Below are 22,307 nucleotides of genomic sequence, written 5' to 3'. Positions count from 1 at the left end.
GAGACCTTCATGGAACTTCTTAGTTGTCACCACTAACCACACAGTCAATCGTCTGCCCTGGGCGTTCCCGGACCACGCCCATCGCTCAGACCACGCCCACTCAAATCGCCCCCCCCCCCCGTATCAATAGTTTCAGATTCTCATTGGTGGAGAAGTTGTTCTGGGCCCACCCCGGGGGTCAGTGATAGGCTGATCCAGTGTGGGACGGTGGTGGTTGGCTGCTTGGGGACGGGTCCCTGGTGGTGCCTGTCAGAGAGGCTGGCGGCAGTGGCGGCTGTCCGGGCTGGGTTGTCAGTCAGAGAGAGGAGGGAAGATGGCTCGCCCGGACTCGTGCTGCTAGAAGGAGAGGGGCAGGTGGCGCGGCTGCCGGAGGAGCGCAGTCGCCAGGTCGCCGTGGTCGCCGTGGTCGTGGAGGGAGGCCGCGGTAGGTCCGGAGCTGCTCTGGTGAGTCTGCCGCGAGCCGCACGCCGGCCCCTGAGGCGCCGGGAGACCGAGAACTTTCTTTGGTCTGGGAGGAGCGGGGCTGAAGCTGTTGCCGGCGGCGGGTAGGACTTCGTCCTGGGGCGGCGGCCCGTTGCGGGTAACGGCTCCCGCGCGAGGCGCGGCCCGAGAACCCTAAGTTGGCCGCGGCCCGCTGCCCGCTGTGAACGAGGCTCGGTTCCCGGTTGGGCGATGAGCTGGGGGCGCCCCAGGGTCGGCCTAGCACAGAGCCCACCGTAGCCTATGGCCGCTGCCCACCCGTCCGCGCCGCCCAAAGCCTGGCCTCGCCGCCCACGCGGGCTCCGCAGACCCGGTGCTCTTCAGAGCCGTGCTCGCTCGGGTCTTGAATCCCGTGGGGCTGGGGGTTCGGAGTGCCAGCCCGGTCTGTCTGTCCACCACCAGGAGAGCTCCTCTTCTGCCTGCGCCGCGCTGGACCCTGGAGTTCTGCCTCTTCTGCGGCTGCTGTGACCGCCCTCGAGGATCGACAGGGCTTTCTGTCCACTGAACGGTTTTTTGTTTGTAAGCTTCTTTTTTCTTTCTTTTCTTCCTTTCGTTCTTTTTTCCTTCCTTTCTCCTCCCCCCCACCCCCCGCATGAAAACACCCCAGGTTTGCACGCTTCAGCAACACTGGGTCTCTGCCCTGCAGCGTGCATGTGTTTGCTTTGTACCTTTAGAGTTTAGAGGTTCCTGAAGGATTTGGCCCTAGTGGTTTTGCACTGCACTGAATCGCTTCTGGGATAAAACGCTCTTGCACGCGGGCAGCGGCTCCACTGCTCAGGTAGGGGGAGTGCTGCTGCGATACAGAGACTGCTACTGGTTGCATGCAGGGTGACACTGGCTTTCTGTAAACTGGGTGTCCTTTGGGTAACAAGGTAGGTTTTGCAGGAGATGTGCCAGCCCTGTGGTTCATGCCACGCGTTGCAGTTTGAGGTTTTCAGTTGTTACAACTTTTATCTACATAAAGCCACAAAGATTAGGGTAACCTTGAAACAAGGCGATAGTTCTGGGAGGTGTGTTTTCCTAAGACTGTTCTGTTGCCAATGGCACCAGCCTCCTCCCCCCAACCCCCACCCCCGATCGTTTGTGACCACTTTTCCCCTTTAGGTGAATACATTTTAAGGTTTATAAGATGAACCTTTGTACCACGTTTTTGAAGTACACTGAAGGACAAGAAAGGGGAAAGGCTTCTTTGTCATGAGTGGTATGGAAATCAAGTATTTCACTTTAGTAGTAAGGGGGAAGCCCAGCATGTATTTAGAAACCAGATTCTACAATTGACTCATTTTACAGTCACTTGATTTATTAACATTATTTCCAGAAACAGATTAGAAATCCCGTTAATAATCAGTAGCTACAGTCTCTGGGTATGCATGCCAGGTGGAGACTGGGTTGGGTCAATGCAGAGTTCCTGTCTTTCCTTTCATCAGGCTTGGTGGCAAGAGCTTTTACCACCAGAGCCATACTGAAGGACCCTGCTTTCCTTTCTCTAATTTTTTGTTTGTTTCTATTCTTCTATTTTATAAAATCCCTTTTGGTTACATTTTTAAAGAATGGTGTAATTTTGACAATAAGTTTAAATATATCTTCTAGTTCACTTTTATTCAGCATCCTGTTGCCTATTTGTAATCAAGCCTAAGAAATCTTCATAGGTGACTTTTAAGAGTGTAGCTCCAAAACCAGTCATCAGATTACTTGTGGCAATAAAGTAGAGATGTGTGAGTGAGGCTTTTCAAGAAAATGGAAGGATAGAAAGGAGAAAATGCTGGCTATGGAATAGCATTTCTCTGTCTTGGCCACATATGGTATTTTGCAGAACTTAAAATTTTTACTCTCAGAAGGAACCTTCCCCACCCTGTTTCCAGGGAGGGCAGCATAGGACCTACACAACAGCACTTAATTAAACAAGAACTCTCTGAAGTATAATACACACATATTTCAGTTGTGACATTTAATACTTAATATGTTAATATTTATAAAATCATTGCCACAATTAAAATAACAAACCCACATATCACCTCCTAAGATTTGTTTGTATCCTTTGTAATGTTTCCTTCCGAGTCTTAGGGAACACTTACTTTCTGTTGGCATAGGATACTTTCCTGTAAAGTTTACGTTTTTAAACATATTGTTGATTTCCTAGATATTTTTAATGTGTGGACATGGTTGAAAAACCACTTGAGGGGCAGGAGAACCGGCTCCGTGATTAAGAGCTCTTGTTCTTGCAGAGGACTCTGGTTTGGTTCCTAGTACCCACATGGTTGCTATTCACAACCATTCTTAGCTCCAGTTCCAGATTTGATGCCTTCTTCTGACCTTCAGAGGCACCAGGCACTCATGTTTTTTCACACACATTTGCAGAAAAAACACTCAGACATGTAAAATAAGTCTTTTATAAAAAGCCCACCACAGTAGAGCATAGGCTGAAAGAATTTAGTCTTTGTGCATGCATGAATAAAGAGCAGCGTCAAGGTAAAACCTCTGGGGGTGGGTATGAGGTGATTAATCCCAGTTAGTCCTTGGGGAGCCAGAGACAACGGTGACCAGTAAGAAATACATTTCTGAAAGCAACATCTCTAATAAGAAACAAGATAATGATGACTGTGTTTCTTTGTTTTAATTGTCAGTTATCAGTAGTACCAAGATTGGTTTCCTAAAGTGCCTTTTAAAGGTCCGCAAAAAAGTTAAGAGAGCATCCTAGTATTGTGAGAACAGCGGTTCTTCAGAAGAAGACCTGTGGCATCACTGTGGAATGCTTTGTCAGGGGTTTTTTAGGGGGCGGGGTTGTGTTGGATGGGAATCAGCAGTTTGTTGCTTCTTTTTGAAATGCAAGTGCTGCTAAGGCTTCTTTTTAGTCCTCCAGAGTTAGGCTGCCTATCTGAATGGAGGAAGGACATTCAGCAATTGATTATGGGGTGCTTAGCCCCAGTTAATGCATTTCAACATATCCTCCACACCTATGGCTCAGAGGACATCATGGAAGAGGGGGTGGGAAGATTGCTAGGAGTCAGAGGACAGAGCTGGCATGTCTGCTATAAGACAGTGTCTTCCATATATGATGGAAATCACATGTGTGCACCAGGAAATCGCAACATTATGGTTTCCTAAACCAGACCAAAACATAACTGTACCAATTGACATGCCAAGCATGGATGAGGGAATTCTCATGAGGTTTCTTCCATGAAGGAAGAGCTACAGGCATTAGTAGGTGTTTGTGAGAGGAGGAATCCGGTTCCCCCAAGAACGAGGAGCCCTGTGGCAGGCTAGACAATCCCAAGAAGACAATCCAAGGTGCTTTAGGGCTACATAGTCAGACGTTCAAAAATTTCACCTAAGATCTGTTTTTAAAATGCTCTTTTGTCTTTTTTTTTTGAGGTGAGATATTAAATCTGATCCCATGCCCTCAGAATGTTGAGATGAGCGTGTGTCGCTGTTTTAACCTGTTGATGGGTGGTTGTAGACGTCTCAGTGGACCCTGGTGATGTTCTGGAGATAAAGTTTCTTGATGGTCGCCTGTTTCTGACGTGTATGAGGATGATCTCATAGTGCACCGTTCCCCCTCCCCCGCCCCATAAGCTTTGTAGTGCATTGTTTTCTGAATACAGAGAGAGTCTGAGCAAAGAACATAAGGAGCTTTTCCTTCTGCCCTTGGCAGGTTGGAAATAGTTGAGCTGTATAAATGTGTAGGTCTTCCTAGGACTTTGTGGGGATCTCAAATTGGGCTTAAGTCTTTTCTAAGTACTTTAAATTTAATTGTAAACTCTATGAAATAGGGATTATCATTCCTATTTTACAGTTAAAAATTGAGACTCAGATGTTAAGTCTCAGCTAAAGTTAAGTGTAGGGAGTTGAAAGACAATTTTTGTCTAAAATCACAGCTTCTGTTGTCTGTGCGTTGCATATGTTCCCTCCCATAGGCTCGATGTCAGCACCAATTGGCTTCTTTAGTCATTCTCTATGAGAATTCTTTTTGAGTCAGGGTCTCTTGCTGAACCTGATGCTAGTCCATTAGGGTAGGCTAGCAAAGCCCTCCAGATTCTTCTGTCTCCACCCCCAGCACTGAGATCGCAGGCATGCCAGTCTTTACTTGAGTATGCTGGAGACGAGCTCAGATCCTCATCCTAGTTCATGTAGTAAGCATGTGACATGACCCACTGAGCCATCCATCTGCCCAGTCCTTGCACTTTACATCAGTTCCCTAGCATGCTTCTGACTAGATACCTTTTGCTTTTCCTATTATTGAAAAATAAACATGATCACATACGTGAAATCTTATTGTTTCTCTTCTTTGTATAATTATATTTTTGTACCCCCATCATAATTATTCCTCGTCTCTTCTGCTACTCTTAATGAGTATTGCCTGATACAGTGATAGTAGTAGATGACTCTGAAGTAGGTGAGATGAGATGAGAAAATTATGATTGATTTGTATACAACATATACAATATGTTTAACAGTTTAAACCATGTGCCCAGACAAAACTAAAGCTTAAGACCCAGACTTGTTGGGTCCCAAAATTAATTTGTACTCCCAAGTCCTGTTTGTATGTTGTTAAGAAGGTTACTGTTAAAGTATTGTACATCAGAGATCCAGGAGTTTGGAAAACAGTGCTTTTTCACTGTGGTCCAAATGTCTGTTCTCTTCGAGCTTTGTGTCAATGTAGCATTCAGTAGTAAATGTTAAATTTGTTTGGCGTTTTCTTGAACAATGAATCTTTTGATTACTTGATGAACATTATTAGTTTCTCATTCTCATGTTAAGAATTTATCCAGTAATTTGTATTTGACTTAATAAACACAGTATGTAAGAGTTCTTAAATTTATTCTATGAAAATCTTGTTGAGTTTTAGCTATTGAAAGATTTATATTTATTTTTGTTTATGCCTGTGTAAGGGCCAGGCACTATGATGAATGTCTGTAGTCAGTCTCAGCTAGTCTGGAGGCTGAGGTGGGAGCTAGTACCTGAGCCTATCAGACTATCCTGGGCCACATACTGAGGCCCTGTCTTAAAACAAAAACAATAGAATGATGGAATGTGTCGGCTAGCAAATTTAAGAGAAGAATTTAAGATTTAAAAGTGCTTAATGGGCAAACAGTTATGAACTTTTAAAACTCCTCACTTTGAAATATATATAACTGAAGAGTTTGGAGTTGATTCTGACAGGATCCGCGCCCGTCTCCCCATCTGCTGTAGGAAGTTCCCACTCAGACTTCTCTGAACCAGCTGCATGTGCTGCTTACCCTCTGTCCTGGATGTCAGAGTTCACAGTGATCTGTAAGCTGGTGGGTGCTGCAGACAGAGTACTAGGTGGAGTGACGGCATTGTCCTGAGAGTGCACACAGACTTAGATGAGGGGAGACCATTCTGGGAGATTCTGAAGCATGAGGTTGGCCTTGCTAAGGGAATGGAGGGGAAGGTGACAGTGCTTTAGAAATGGGTGGAGCAAGAAGCAGAACCTAAAACATGCAAGTCCAGGAGAAGTATATATAGCTGGATCCTCACGGAATACTATGTCCAATTTTCTGCAGAACTGCCAGACTGCTTTCCAGTCTGCAATCCTACCAACAATGGAGGAGTGTTCCTCTTTTCTCCACATCCTCGCCAGCATCTGCTGAGTTTTTGATCTTAGCCATTCTGACTGATGTGAGGTGGAATCTCAGGGTTGTTTTGATTTGCATTTCCCTAATGGGCATATTCCCAAAAGATGCTCCAACTTATAACAAGGACACATGCTCCACTATGTTCTTAGCAGCCTTATTTATAATAGCCAGAAGCTGGAAAGAACCCAGATGTCTTTCAACAGAGGAACGGATACAGAAAATGTGGTACATTTACACAATGGAGTACTACTCAGCTATTAAAAAGGATGAATTCATGAAGTTCTTAGGCAAATGGATGGAACTAGAAAATATCATCCTGAGTGAGGTAACCCAATCACAAAAGAACACACATGAGATGCACTCACTGATAAGTGGATATTAGCCCAAAAGCTTGGAATACCCAAAATATAATTCACAGACCACATGAAGCTCAAGAAGGAAGACCAAAGTGTGGATACTTTGGTCTTTCTTAGTATGGAGAAATACCCATGGGAGGAGATACAGAGACAAACTGTGGAGCAAAGACTGAAGGGAAGGCCATCCAGAGATTGCCCCACCTGAGGATCCATCCCATGTACAGTTACCAAACCGACACTATTGTGGATGCCAAGAAGTGCTTGCTGTTAGGAGCCTGATATAGCTGTCTCCTGAGAGGCTCTGCCAGAGCCTGACAAAAAACAGAGGCAGATGCTCACAGTCAACCATTGGACTGAGCATGAGGTCCACAATGGAAGAGTTAGAGAGAGGACTGAAGGAGCTAAAGGGGTTTGCAGCTCCATAGGAGGAACAACCATATCAACCAATCAGACCTCCCAGAGCTCCCGCTCCCACGGACTAAACCATCAACCAAAGAGGATACATGGAGAGACCCATGGCTCCAGCAGCAGTTGTAACAGAGGATGGCCTTGTGGGACACCAATGGGAGGGGAAGCCCTTGGTCCTGTGAAGGCTTGATGTCCCAGTGTAGGGGAATGCCAGGCTGGAGAAGCAGGAGTGGGTGGGTGGGTGGGGGGAGCACCTTCATAGAAGCAGGGAGAGGGAGGATGGGATAGAGGTTGTCAGAGGGGACATCAGGAAAGGGGATAACATTTGAAATGTAAATTTTAAAAAAATTAATAAAAAAAACAAAACAAAACATGCAAGTCAAACAGACTACTAGTCATGCATAGGAAACAGAAAACAGTCACATAGATGATAAAAACCAGAGTGTTATCATCTGTGAGGTCAAGGTAGCTCAGCATGGAAGGAGGAGATGGTGCAAAGTTAAAGCATGAACCTGGAAGAGGAGCTGGCCGACTGGCTACCTAGGAGGCTGTGGGAGAGTTTATGTTGAAAACCAAAGTTAGCTGGTACAGGGTTGATTAAGGGAGCAACTGATGGCAAGTAGCTGGATGCAATAGATGAGGCTGCTGCATCAGAATGTCGGTACAGAATGACTTAGGATGGAAGTTGCCTTGGAATTGGAAGAGTTGGTCTTCTGACGCTGTTAAATGCTGGACCACATTCTTGGTTGTCCAAATGGTTGATTTCATATTAGTTACCTTATAGACTCATCTTTTCTTGAGCATCTACAGTGTGCCAGTTCACTAGTTAATGCTAGGTTGAGAAGATTTTAAAAAAAGGATCAGCCAAGAAAGACTAAGAAACTAAGAGTAAAATGTGTTGTTTTCTCCATGAGAGCTATAAATATGTTTTGCAGTATTAGGTCACTCCTTAGAAAGGTCAGCAGCAACATGGAAATAAGACTGAGTTGGTTGTAAAACAGCAATTGGAGCAGAAATTCTCCATGTCTTCATAATATAGACTTTCCAAGAATTAATTATAATATAGTCTGATTTATTGAATTGGAATTCTACCAACCACAAATTAATTATTGGTAAAAAAAAATTTGAGCAGGCTTTAATTTTTTTAAATCACTTCCTTCAGAAACAACAGAAATGCTTAAAATACTGTGGAGATGAACAGTCCTTATAGAACTTTCAAGCACTGTGAGTGGAGCCTACATAAAAACTTTTGCTGTACCAATTTTAGCTTCTTATTCAGTGGTAAAGCAACATTTTGTTCTATTAATATAAAACTTAATATTATTGGAGACTATTTTTTAAATTATTTTATACTTGTCTATTAAACCAAATTGATTGTCAACACAGTCATAGTGCTTTGATTACTATAACTATTAAGACAAACATCTGTATTAATGAGACCCACCACCAAGTTTCTGATTGGAAAGATATGTTGTTTCCTATTTTCTACTGACGTGGTAGAGACTGAATCGAGGTAGAGACTGAATCTGGGGTAAGGGCTTTTCACGTGTTAAGTAGGTGTTGCACCCCTAAGTTACACTGGCAACCTAGATCTGCTGTGTTTTAAAATTATGTCTCGTTTGTCATGTTAATGTCATGCCATTAACAGTGTGTCCTTGCATTTTCTCATTGTATTGCCTCATTGCTCAACACTTTTGATTGAACATCTGGGCTCCACTGGCTGACTTCTGTAATGGTTAAATCCCATTCCAAGTTACTAAAGGGCAGTGACTCACTCCAAAGCTTCAACCCACGAGTTAATTGGAATTTGGATCTCTTGATATTTCCCTCTTGCTTTTGTCCTCAGCAGTGAAAACTGCCACTTAAAATGTAAAAAGCGTTAAGTTAAAACAACTACTGTGCTTTGAAGACTGCATTTTTGTACGTTGTTATGTTTGGGTAAGAGGAGGGATGGGGAGAGATGACAAAATGATTGGAACATACTTGCTCTGTGTTTCCTATTCTTAACCTATATAAGGAGCGTTTACTTTTATTGTTTTATTTCATTGCTTTCACCCTGATTTGTTTTGACTTATTTCAAAAGGGATTAAGGAATACTCGATTTTGCTGTTTTAGGTTTACTGTCTCCACTACTAGACTGAATCCCTTAAGTCAGCTACTATGTCATATCCTTTTCTATGGCAAGTAGGACCTAGTGGACATTTAATAAATATGAATAAGTGGATGATATTTAAGCATTAATACAAGAAAAGAAGAGCCAGGCACATGGCAATTAAAGAGGGGCATGATGTGAAGATGGCTGCTACCTCCATGTCAGAGAGAAAAGCTGGAGGCAGAGTCCTGTTTCCTGGCTCTCAGCAGGAACCCACCTTTATCTCTGACTCTAGCCTGGAGCACCTTGAGAATGTAAATTCCTGCAGTCTGTTCTACTTTGTTACTACAGCTCTAAGAAATAATGGAGATGGCTGATATGCTTGTATACAGCAACATCTTAAATCCCTTCATTTGTCACTTGCTTATTCCCAAGAACCCCCCTAGATATTTTATGTCTCCTCTAGGCAAGATATGGCAGAGAAACTGAGTAGCTATTTGCCTTCTCTGCCAGCTCCCCAGTATAGTGCTACAGTGGCAAATGGCTAAATTTTGTTTGATTGAGTTTGTTTGGTTTGACAAAGAGAAGGTGTTTAAGGGGTTTTCAGTTCGCAAGGGCACAGGAGCAGCAACCAACAGACCTGGTTGTGTTTTCAAGGTAGAAAATGGAAGACCCAGTGCAGTGGTGTCTAGTATGATGTTAATTTGAGCTACTTGCATTACTGTAATTACTACTGTAGCTCAGTATTACCTGCTTTATTCTGCCTGTGGTGCAGCCAGCAGAGGCAGCACAGTGTGTCTTTTGGCTCAGGCCCATTTCTTTGAAGACTGAGACCCTCTGGTCACCAAGCATACTAAGTTGCCACAGCCATATATCAATTTTTTTGTTACATACTTTAGCTTTTGTCATCAGGACCTCCCAAACCTATGACATCACATAAGTGACAGCAAGACCTGCGACCTGCAGACGGGTTGCCAAGGCAACAGGCACCATATTCCCAACATCCACTTGGCTCACCTCCCACCTTCACCTGCATTATGTCATTCTCCATATAAATAAGAACACCCCTCCCTCCTTCCCTCTCCCCCCCCCTTTCTTCTCTTTCTGCTACTACCTTGTCTCTCCCTTCCAATAAAAACCTCTTCCATGTGGAACTGTCTTGGCCTAGTGTGCTGTTGATATGTAACCCACCATTCTAACATATTGTTAGCTATATGCTATGTAAAGCTGTGTAAATTTTTTTTACTATTTCTTTACTATTTTTAATTAAGTCTTATTCAGATAGTGCTGTGTCTAGTTAGATTTTACAGATTCCTTGCTGAAAACCTGGTTTTGCATATGTACCCAGGAGTTCTTTCATCATGTGGAGGCAATTTATGAGCCTTCTGAAAGTGAATGTGATTTACTACAGAATGCAGTAGAAGTCTTGGTCCCCAAAGGAACACACTTGTGTTTATCATTCAACAAAGAAGGCATTGGTGAAGGCCAACAGTTTTTGTATTTTAGATAGGGTCCTCTTGCCAAGTGCTGGGATTACAAGTGTGTACTAGCGTGCCAGACACACACACACATGAGCACACACACAGATCAACATTTGATACTGGTGCTAAGCACTTGTAATTAGCCTGCCACAAAATGGCCATCAATTGATTTCTTTCCTCACGTACTCCCCTCCCTTTCTTAGCTGCCTGCTTTGTATGCTCCTTAAGGGCAGACGTTATGGTCTTTTTGCCAATAGTGCAAAGTAATGGAAAAGCCTTGCGTTACACTCAGTAAGCTATCAAGGGCTTGTTGAATTATTAATGTTATAATTTGGATATATAGTAATATTGACTTTTTGCAGCTATAAACATATTGCATGCATCAGTCCTTAACACGACACCCCTGGCTGTTTTTGCCTATTCATAGCCTCTTTCTTTGTTCCTACTCTGGTGCTGCCGGCCTATAGTCTGCATAAATTGCATGAGCTGGGCAGGGATTGAATGACTGAACTGTCAGCCTGAGACTCTGGTCTAGTAAATATATGAAAAGCGTTCTTAATGACTGTGCTGCTCACTGTGCATCTACTCAGCAGTCATGACAATGAGAGCTCTTCAGATAATGGTTGAAGCTCATTTTTTTCAGCAGTCTCTTAAAATCTGTCAGCGGCCTTTAAGAATTTTATGTCTTCATCATTAGAGCTAAATGAAGTTTGTTTGATTGAGGCAATACTTGAATCACCAACATGTACAACAGTTATATTTTGTGAAAGATGATACAAATATTTTGGAAAAAATGTTGGCAGATTTCTGCCTAATAGTATACTTGAAAATGTTATTTATGGTGTTCCTATGTTTAATGAAGTACAGAATTTTATTTCTAATAAGAGATCTTCTAAGTGGTTAAATATATCAATCAGTCTATATTGCCATCAAGCAAGGCTTTGGAGGCTCACAGATACAGTGCCATGACACTGCCCTAACATTTTCCCTTGCACGCACACACACCTCATCAGCATGAACCCCGAGGTCTTTCTGGTCACACTGTAAAAAGCTAACGAGCAAAAAAGAGACAGAGCAGAGAGAAGTTGTCGCACAGAGGCCACAGGGGATGAGGGAAGTTGAGAGAAGTAGACAATGCCTGTCTTAAAGGGTGAGTTTGATGTGTAGGGCCCGAGATACGATGCCATCTGTGATAGTATGTTGGTTCAGGAAGATCAATATGGCAGCAAGTGCATGATGCACTGCACAGGGAGGAGTCCAGGAGCAGGAATGCTACTTGAACAACTGTGCAGAGACAACAAAGCACAGGCTCTCCGAGTTGCTGTAGAGATGGAGAGCAGATGGCAAATGTGACAAGCATCATTGTGATGGGTGAAATTTACTCCTTTATTCAGCAGATATTTATTAGATACTGTATGAATTTGTGCTAATAATATCTGAGCCTACTTTCCTATAATTACTAACACAATTTTAAGTTCTAAAATTGTTACATAATTTTATATCTTATATTTATATTTTTATTTTATTGTGGTGCTGGAGACAGAGCCAGGGCTTGTGCATGCCAAGCAAGTGGTCTCCTAACTGAGCTACATCACAGACCCAAAATGGCTATATAATTTGTATTTGAAGACATACTAGTTAGCTCAGTGTGAGAACACACTCTCAGGATATAGAGGCAGGTAAGTTTGATACTAGCCTGGCCCACCCATAGCAAGTTCCAGGCCAGTTGAGGCTGTCTCAACCACTCAACAAAACAACAATAACTGGAAATAAAATGTTATTAAAATAATAAAATTATGAATTGGGTGTGGTAGTGCTCACTTGTAGTCCTGTAATCTCAGCACTTGGAAGGCCAAGGCAACAGAATCACCATGAGCTCCAGGCCAGCCTAGGCTTCATAAGACCCTGACTCAGAAATATCTGAAAGTAAATCCACAATAGAGTGAAATGACAAATAACTCACTCTGAAAGAATAATAATAATAATAACTCACTCTGGTAGAACCTCAGTGTGTCTTTTTCCTGGAGGCCTGTGCTTTTAGATGAAGGCTTTAGGTTCTTCAAAAACGAAAAGCAAGGACTGGAGAACTGGCCCAGCAGTTGAAAACACTTGCTGCTCTTCCAGAGACCTTAGTTTGGTTTCCAGCATGCAAATTAGCAGCTTACAGCAACCTATAGTTCCAATTCAGGGGAATGTGATGCCCTTTTCTCACCTCCCCAACACACACAGGAAAAAATAAAAATTAAAAAGGAAAGCAAAACATTTTTTCTCTGAATATTTAATAGTTTATTTGATTAGCAATTGGGAAGGCAGCTACTTAATCAGTTAAGAAGTCTTCTGGCAAGAATGAAAAAGAAGAAAGGAAGTAAGTTCTTTCCTGGAGAGTAGTACTTAAAGTACTTAAGCAGTACTTAAAGCAAGCTGTGGGATAGTTTAAAATCAACTTAAAAGTCCTTTTAAGTTTAAAGTAATTTTCTCTGCTTAGAGCCAATAACATAAAAAATGGACGAGTCCACTTAATGTTGTTAGCCATTCTTATAAAAGTGTTTACCTTAAGTAAATGTTGATTTATATATAATCATTGCATGCTGGGATATAGACGTATAGACATAATGAGGCCAAGGAGTTATGAATCATCATGTGAGGAATCATGTATATTGGTTTGTTGATGAGAAAGTTAAACATTTTACAGTAGTACTACAAAAACAGTGTATTCTTCTTACCTTCTGTGGCGGTTTGCATGAGAATGGTCTCCATAGAGGCTCCCTTGTTGTGGGAACTGTTTGGGAAGGATTAGGAGCTGTGGCCTTGTTGGAGTTCAAAAGACTGGATTGGTTCCCAGTGTCTCTGCTTCCTGTTTGTGGATCAAGATTTGGGGGCTCAGTTACTGCTCCAGTGCCAGACCTGCCTACCTGCTGCCATGTTCCCTGTCATGATAGTAATGGACTGCTATCTCTCTGGAACTGTAAGACCAAGATAAACCCCTCCTTCTATAGGCTGTCTTGGACATAGTGTTTTATCACACCACAGAAAAGTACCCAATAAACCTTCATAATTGTAATTGTACTTCCAACTTACTTGCTTTAAATTGTCCCTCATTAGAGCTCAGTGAAAACCTGGCTTCCATTGATGCCACCCCATTGTCATTGTTCTATTGTATGCTCTTGGGCCATCACCATTGTCAACTTCGGGGAACCAGTCCTTTCAGTAAATGCTTTCCTCTTAACATTTTTCCTATTTTCTCATTTAGAGATTTCTATTTTATTGCTACCTGGATCTCTCATCAGCATAAAACCCTATTTAATTTCTATATTAACTATGCTATGATATGGGGTTTTTTTTCTTTTGGTTTTTTTGAGACAGGGTTTCTCTGTATAGCCCTGGCTGTCCTGGAACTCTGTAGACCAGGCTGGCCTCAAACTCAGAAATCTGCCTGCCTCTGCCTCTGAAGTGCTGGGATTAAAGGCGTGCACCACCATAGCACAGCTTGATATGGATTTTTAGCACGAGTATTCATTTAGTTTGATACCTCCTGTCCTCGGACTACACCTAGTTTGGGTAAATCATTTACTGCTATTACACTAACACTTATTGTTAGATGATTTTCTGTGTCTCTAATTATTATCTCTACTTTTTCTTTAGTATGAAATTCCTGTGCTGGTGATAGGGCTCAGTATGGTAAAACACTTGCCATTAAGCCCAGTGACCTGAGTTAGATCTCCTGAACTCACATGGTAGAAGGAGAGAACTGACTCTAGCAAGTTGTTCTGTGACTGTCACATACATATATTGCAGGCATATGTGTGTGAGTGCACATGTGTGCACACACTTCCTTTTTTGAGGATGACTCTTATTGCTTGCAATGGTGTCACCTATCTTGGGATGGTTAGTTAATGAAGTAAGTGTACTTTTAAAACTGAGAGTGGGGCTGGGAATATGATTCATTTGGAAGACTGATTTCTGAGCATACATGAAGCTCTGGGCTTGCTACCCAGCACAGCATAAACCAGATGTAGTTGCTTGAGCCCATAATCCCACCATCTGGGAGGTAGAGGCAGGAAGACCAGAAGTTGGAGGCCAGCCTGAAAGCAGAATCCATGCCCCAAACTAGTAAAAAAAAAAAAAAGAAAGAAAAAGTTTATTTAAGTATTCATCCATGAAACAAGTATTTATGTACCTTTTATGTGTGAGCCAGTAACAAGGCCATCTTTTAACTTAAATTTTAAAAATATGACTAGGTAAGTATAAGAAAATCCTGGCTGTTTGGCCTCTGTTTTTCTTTTTAAAGACTTCAAGGTTTTACTGATTCTAAACCTAATATGAAGTTTTCCTGTGAAGCATTGGTTGCTAAGGAAAGTTATAAAATTTTAGGTTTCCTTGATAGAAGTATAGTATCCTGTTAGATTTTTCCTGGTTACTGTATTTACACAAATACTAGATATGTTTACCATTCCTGTACTTTAAAGGACTCTTTGAAACAAACTTTTACTTACCCAAGTCTTTGCATTGGTCTCAACTTTTGGATCATGGTTGAACATCTATCTGTTCCAGGGAGCTAGTCTCTGAGATGGCAAGGAGTTGTGTTCAGGCCCAATATAAGGAAATTAGAGTTTAGAATTAGGAAATTGAGACACATAGCTTTGCGGAAGTGCTTGTAGACACAATGATAGAATAACACTTTAGTCAGGAAGCCAGTGAGAAAATAACACAGCAAATATAACACAGCAAACAACATGGACTGACAGAAGACAAGAGCACCACTGGCCTCTTAACTTTTACCTCCAGTTTCATCAAGAGGACTGTGCCACACTTCTGTTTCTTGGATTTCTGTCAGATTCTTTGCAGATGTTTTCTCTGAGTGAGCATCTACGCAGCCTTTCTGGAACTAACTCAATTTCTTGACCAATTTCTTTGTAAGAGTCACACAGATGTTGAAATGAGCACTTCTTGTTGCTATGAGACTAGCACATGCCTCAGAGTTTAGCATTTGTTCTAAAAAGCATTCTAGGCCTGGGAGTAAGCTTAGATGCTAGAATATCTGTACAACATGTAGAGTTCTAGGTCTGTACAGAGCCAGAAGAAACCTGGCATGGTGGTGTACTTCTGCAGTCTTAGTGCTTGGGAGGTGGAGACAGGAGGTTCCTTCTCAGCTACATGGGGAGTTTGATGGCAGCTTGGGCTACATGGAACTCTTGTCTCAACAACAAAACCCTAAGCATCTGTTTCATACTGTGAGGTTGATGGTTTGTGGTTTCCTGGTGGCAGAAAACCATATTTGGGCCGGGGGTAGTTTTATTATATAGTTTCCCAATCTGTTGAGATTATCTCCTCTTCACTTTTTGAAAGAGTTTTTAAGTCTCAAAATTCAGACTTTTAATTAAAAAGTATTATGTAAAATTGTGCTCTGGGTTCTGTCATCAGAATAAAAGAAATACTTTCCCAAGGGAAAGTATTTACATTTGAAAATTACCTGTATACTCATCTTTTGAGATAGTATGAGTTGAGATATGGATTTTTATAGTCTTTCACATATATCTTTTTCTAAAACACTAAGATGTTAAAAATGAACAATGTCTAGACAATGTGATGAATTTTTACATTTCACATTTTATGCAACTCATTTTAATGATGCACATAGAATATGAAGATACTAAGAACCTTCTCATTTATTCCTGTTTTCTTATGAGTTACACTTAGTCAATACTAGACAGATGATAAATCTCTCACTGTATTGTAAGAGAACTTTTTCTTTAAAGTGCTGTTTAAACTATTTCTTCTCCTTCTCCTCCTCCTCCTCCTCCTCCTCCTCCTCCTCCTCCTTCTTCTTCTTCTTCTTCTTCTTCTTCTCTCTCTCTCTCTCTCTCTCTCTCTCTCTCTCTCTCTCTCTGACAAATGCATAGGTACCCATGGAGGGCAGAAGAGAGTGTTAGCCCCTCTGGGAGCTGGAGTTACAGGCAGTTGTGAGCCATCTCACATAGGTGCTGGGAACTGAACTTAGGGTCATCTGGAAGGCAAGTGCTCTTAACTGCTGAGCCATCTCTAGCCTTCTAATGCCCATTTTATACCGAATATCACAGTAATAATGATTGTTAATTACTCTGAACCCTGAATTCCATATTGTAGTGACCTTTGAAAGAGTCTGTTTTGGGGCTCCTGTACAGAGATGGTATGCTCTAAATGTTAAAGGCTAGTGTTTTAGCTGGGCATGGTGTCAGGCAGCATTTGGGAGGCAGGGACCGAAGGTTTGGCAATTTGAGGCCAGCCTGAGCTGCATAGCAAGACAGAAGAGAGGAGTGGGGGGTCCTAGCTGGGAGGGTAGAGCCACAGAGAGGGGAGAGTGTTTTCTCTATGTGTTGGTCCCTGTCAAACCACCATCAAGTTTAGTGGCTTAGCCCAGCAGGACTTCTGTGTAGGCTTCACAGGGCAAGGACATCTATGATTGGTGGAAGTCTCAAGGCTGTAGCTGTGCAGGGGCTCCAGTTCTTACCCACACAGCCTTCATGGCAGTTTGGGCTTCATTAACTGTGCTACCTGAGTTGCAGCAGGAGGAGGTACAAGTGCAGGGCTTCTAGTACCACGTTCACTGTGTTGACTTGGTCAAAGTAGCTACAGGACTAGTTCAGATATCAGCATGGTTGTTGAAAAATACTTCTTTCCAATTTCTCATTTAGAGTTCATATCAGATATTTTCTTCCTGGACAAGGTATTTTTCTGAAGTTCTGGAGGATTTGAAAAGAATAGGAGATGGAAATGAGAGGCAGGATCGCCATCTCTCCTTCTATTGTCCTGTCTTTCCCAACAGGCGCCCTTAAGGCTGGTTGCCATAGCAAGCTGTTCCAACATGTTCTTATTTGTCCTTGGATTAGGCAAATGATGTTTTATTCAAAAATATTTCCTTGAGTTAAAAAAAATGCTCAAATTTCTGTAACCAGATAGGTGATTTGTGACTTACAGGGAAACCAGGCTTATACAATGGATGCTGAGAATCCCCCAGGTCTCCTACTGCCTTTCCTTAGGTGTTGAACAGTTCCTTTATGGGCAGCCAGCCCCATGGCATCCTCTCTTCTTTATACATTTTATTCAGACTCTGACCTGTAATATCCAGAGCTGGAATCAGTTTTGTTCTGTGACATAATTTGAACAGTTACCTCTACTCTGTTTTCCTGAATTTCACCTTGTAACTGTGAGAACTTTCTGACAGCACTTAATTAGCTGTCACAATTGGCCCTTCTAACAGAGGAGGCGGTTCAAATGTAATGATGTGGGGCTGGTGAGGTGGCTCAGTGGGTAAATGTGCTCCAAGCTTGGCACCCTTAGCTCAATCCCTGGAACCCACAAGGTCGGTAGAGAGAACTAACTCCTACAAGTTGTACGCTCACCTTCACATGTACCCATGCCCCAATAAATGGATAAATTTAAAAATTCATGATCTATCACTGTCCATGAATTGATTGTCAAAATAATAAGATGACTAAATAAAGATTTTGTTTCACTTTGTAATGAACACCTGATGATATTATATATGAGGGTTATAGGAAACTAGAGTAGGAATAAAGAAAATATTAGCTTTATAGTTCAGGATGTTTTTGTATTCTTCAGTTGGCTGATGATAAAATGGATGAACTAGTCTACTTCCATCCTAGGCTTGAAAGGCATTTTATAGTAAAAAGAAAGTAGATTCATTTCTGTTTATGATTAAATCTTTGCTTCTCAAGGTTTGAGCTATGTATGCCCCTCCTATAACCTTAGCTACAAATGGTTCTGTAGTGCCTGTCGCAGGAAACAGCAACAATGATTCTGTAGTGCCTGTCCCAGGAAATGACAACCACATCTTAGTTTCAAAAGTTGTTATGACTACCTTGTTAGAACTACTTGGCTGTGCTGTCCTATAACCCCGCCTCCCCAATTCCCCATTTAGAACTTCCCTAGCCCTTGGATGAACATCTTACACATGTTCAATGCTTGAAGGCAGTGGGGGGGTGGCAGCCTGTGCACACAATTTTTTTTAAAGCTTGCTTTAATTAATTCCTTGCTACAATTAATTTAGCCATGATGATTTGGTTAGTCTCCTTATATCTTTGGGATTAGCAAAAACAATTACAATGTAGTATGTCTTTGGAGATTAAATGATGGATTTTGGTCATAGTATGGGAATACAGTACAATGACATATTTGAGAATATTTTATTATGTTAGAAATATAGCCATTAATTTCATACACTACACTTGTTAAATGCTACTTAGAATCTTACTGAACTGTCTAATATAATTTTAACTGCTGTGCTCCAGAACATATTTGAGAAAAATAGGAAATTAGTTACCCAGCAGGGAATTTGTATTTTAATTTTGTTCCTTTCACCTTTGAAAAGAATGAAGCATTTAAAAAAATGTAAGAGTATATTTTTGAATACTTCTTGCTATAACCAGTTTTGTGGGAAGCCAACAGTTATATAATCAAGGCTTTGCTGTGGTGTCACTAGGTTCCATAGTCAGTAGACATGCAGGGGTGGATGGAGTAGCGACTGTGCAAAGTCTCTTGCTGCTGGTGGTAGACAGAAAGTCTCTAAGTCATTGTTTTATTCTGTGGTCACTTTCCATTTTTCCCTACCTAGTCTTTAGTGATGCTTTTTAATTGTAACTGTGGCTCATCTTGGAGCCTGGGCCTGGTGGAAAACATTGTTTAAAACAATAAGATAATGTTATGCCGCAGACCCTTTTGGTCCCATGTCTGCGTGGAACGGGTCTCTGGTCACAGGTGGGCAAGGAGTCGGTGGGAATTGACAAATAGACTCCACATGAGGGAGTGTGGATCTGAATGTAATCTGTCAAATGGAGCATCAAACTTTTTATACAGAAGAAAATAGGGAAGTTGGGTGACATACCAGCACCTGCAAGGTACAAAGAGGTTACTGGATTCTTACACAAAACAGAGGAATGCAAACAGGGAAGAACTGGCAGGAACCAACTGGGATAAAATTCAATGTTAACAACTGGAATCAAAAACAGCTCCACCTAAGGTCCACTTGATCTTAGAAGCCAGGAGCAAGGGCTTCATGCCCTTGCCATAGTTCCTACTCTAGTCTATTGTATAGTCCACCTTCCCCCTTAAATACTTGTGTAACTCAGCTATCTATAGTTCTAAGTATCTACTCTGGTTCCTCTTTAGGTCATAAACTTCCTTCTTCCTAGATAATGGTAAATTTGTGTAGGGCAGTGACTTAGCTATCCATGCCCAAGGTCGGATCAAGGACTGCCTAGAATCTAACTTAGCTATATGTCAAAATATCAATCCTTAGGAGCACTTGTAGTAAAGCAATATTAAGGGAAAGCACACAGATCCGTTTACCAACTAAAGCAAGGACATTGAAGCATTCCTCATACAGGATGCCACGATTCCAGGAGACTAAGTTTCCATGAACTTTTCGCCTAGGGACAACGCCCAGGTTTTCGGGGCCTGTCGCACTTGTCACTACTGGAGTGGATGTAGCAATGTTATAAATGTGGGGTAGGGACAAGAAAAAGCTTCAGTCAGCCAGCCAATACTGGTGACGTTTCTTTTCCTGTTTCTTTATCCTCTTCTTTATAGAATTACATTAGACTTTTTCCTATAAAATATATTAATTATTCAGGTCTCGTTTTTAGTATTAATATATCTTTCTTCTTATGAATTTTTGTTTGTTTGTTTTTGGTTTTGTTTTTCGAGACTGGGTTTCTCTGTATAGCTCTGGCTGTCCTGGAACTCACTCTGTAGACCAGGCCGGCCTCGAACTCAGAAATCCACCTGCCTCTGCCTCCCAAGTACTGGGATTAAAGGCGTGCGCCACCACGCCCGGCTTCTTACGAATTTTTTTAATGAGAGAAGAGTTTCTCTGTGTAGCCCTGGCTCTTCTGGAACTTGCTCTGTAGACCAGGCTGTCCTCAAATTCAGAGATCTGCCTGCCTCCCAAATGCAGGGATTAAAGGTATGCACCACCATTATGATGGAAAAAATTTAAAAGATCACTTTGATACAACTAGGAAAAAGTCAAAGTATCTCTATTTGCAGATATGGTTTTATACATAAGATACCCTTAAAAAAGAAATCCTCAAGGATAAAAGAACCTCTGGAGGAATCACCATGCCTGACCTAAAGCTGTACTACAGAGCAATTGTGATAAAAACTGCATGGTACTGGTATAACGACAGACAAGTAGACCAATGGAACAGAATTGAAGACCCTGAGATCAACCCACATACCTATGGTCACTTGATCTTTGACAAGGGAGCAAAAACCATCCAGTGGAAAAAAGACAGCATTTTCAACAATTGGTGCTGGCACAACTGGCGGTTATCAGGTAGAAGAATGCGAATTGATCCATTCCTATCTCCTTGTACCAAGGTCAAATCTAAGTGGATTAAGGAACTCCACATAAAACCAGAGACACTGAAACTTATAGAGGAGAAAGTAGGGAAAAGCCTCGAAGATATGGGTACAGGGGAAAAATTCCTGAATAGAACAGCAAAAGCTTGCGCTGTAAGATCGAGAATCGATAAATGGGACCTCATAAAGTTGCAAAGCTTCTGCAAGGCAAAAGACACCGTCAATAAGACAAAAAGACCACCAACAGATTGGGAAAGGATCTTTACCTATCCTAAATCAGATAGGGGACTAATATCCAATATATATAAGGAACTCAAGAAGGTGGACTCCAGAAAATCAAATAACCCGTTAAAAAATGGGGCTCAGAACTGAACAAAGAATTCTCACCTGAGGAATACCGAATGGCAGAGAAGCACCTGAAAAAATGTTCAACATCCTTAATCATCAGGGAAATGCAAATCAAAACAACCCTGAGATTCCACCTCACACCAGTCAGAATGGCTAAGATCAAAAATTCAGGTGACAGCAGATGCTGGCGAGGATGTGGAGAAAGAGGAACACTCCTTCATTGTTGGTGGGATTGCAAGCTGGTACAACCACTCTGGAAATCAGTTTGGCGGTTCCTCAGAAAATTGGACATAATACTACCAGAGGATCCAGCAATACCTCTCCTGGGCATATATCCAGAAGATGTTCCAACCGGTAAGAAGGACACATGCTCCACTATGTTCATAGCAGCCTTATTTATAATAGCCAGAAGCTGGAAAGAACCCAGATGCCCCTCAACAGAGGAATGGATACAGAAAATGTGGTACATTTACACAATGGAGTACTACTCAGCTATTAAAAGGAATGAATTTATGAAATTCCTAGGCAAATGGATGGATCTGGAGGGCATCATTCTGAGTGAGGTAACATATTCACAAAGGAACTCACACAATATGTACTCACTGATAAGTGGATATTAGCCCAAAAACTTAGGATACCCAAGATATAAGATACAATTTGTTAAACGCAGGAAACTCAAGAAGAACGAAGACCAAAGTGTGGACACTGTGCCCCTTCTTGGAATTGGGAACAAAACACCCATGGAAAGAGTTACAGAGATAAAGTTTGGAGCTGTGAAGAAAGGATGGACCATCTAAAGACTGCCATATCCAGGGATCCATCCCACAATCAGCTTCCAAACGCTGACACCATTGCATACACTAGCAAGATTTTGCTGAAAGGACCCAGATATAGCTGTCTCTTGTGAGACAATGCCGGGGCCTAGCAAACACAGAAGTGGATGCTCACAGTCAGCTATTGGATGGATCACAGGGCCCCCAATGGAGGAGCTAGAGAAAGTACCCAAGGAGCTAAAGGGAACTGCAACTCCATAGGTGGATCATTATTATGAACTAACCAGTACCCCAGAGCTCTTGTCTCTAGCTGCATTTGTATCAAAAGATGGCCTAGTAGGCCATCACTGGAAAGAGAGGCCCATTGGACTTGCCAACTTTATATGCCCCAGTACAGGGGAATGCCAGGGCCA

At 41.9% G+C, this 22,307-nt stretch overlaps 1 protein-coding gene across 4 annotated transcripts in view; it reads left to right on the top strand.

The window, feature by feature from the left end:
- The first annotated feature begins 232 nt into the window (after positions 1–232).
- Positions 233–22,307, top strand: part of Hycc1 (hyccin PI4KA lipid kinase complex subunit 1) — a 127,194-nt gene continuing 105,119 nt past the window's right edge. Inside the window, exons 1-2 of one of the 4 annotated variants that reach the window (XM_029477388.2) lie at positions 233–444; positions 883–999. The gene's annotated coding sequence lies outside the window, so the exon portion shown is untranslated. The remainder of the gene's footprint in view (positions 445–882; positions 1,000–22,307) is intronic. The other 3 variants (XM_021161836.3, XM_085836513.1, XM_085836514.1) reach the window with 3 other exon arrangements.

Source organism: Mus caroli, unplaced genomic scaffold (genome assembly GCF_978045245.1).
Source record: "Mus caroli unplaced genomic scaffold, Mus_caroli_1 scaffold_4, whole genome shotgun sequence".
Classification (NCBI taxonomy): domain Eukaryota; kingdom Metazoa; phylum Chordata; class Mammalia; order Rodentia; family Muridae; genus Mus; species Mus caroli.
The sequence above is the reverse complement of the archived record's forward strand: the minus strand, read 5'-3'. Positions and strand labels throughout refer to the sequence as shown.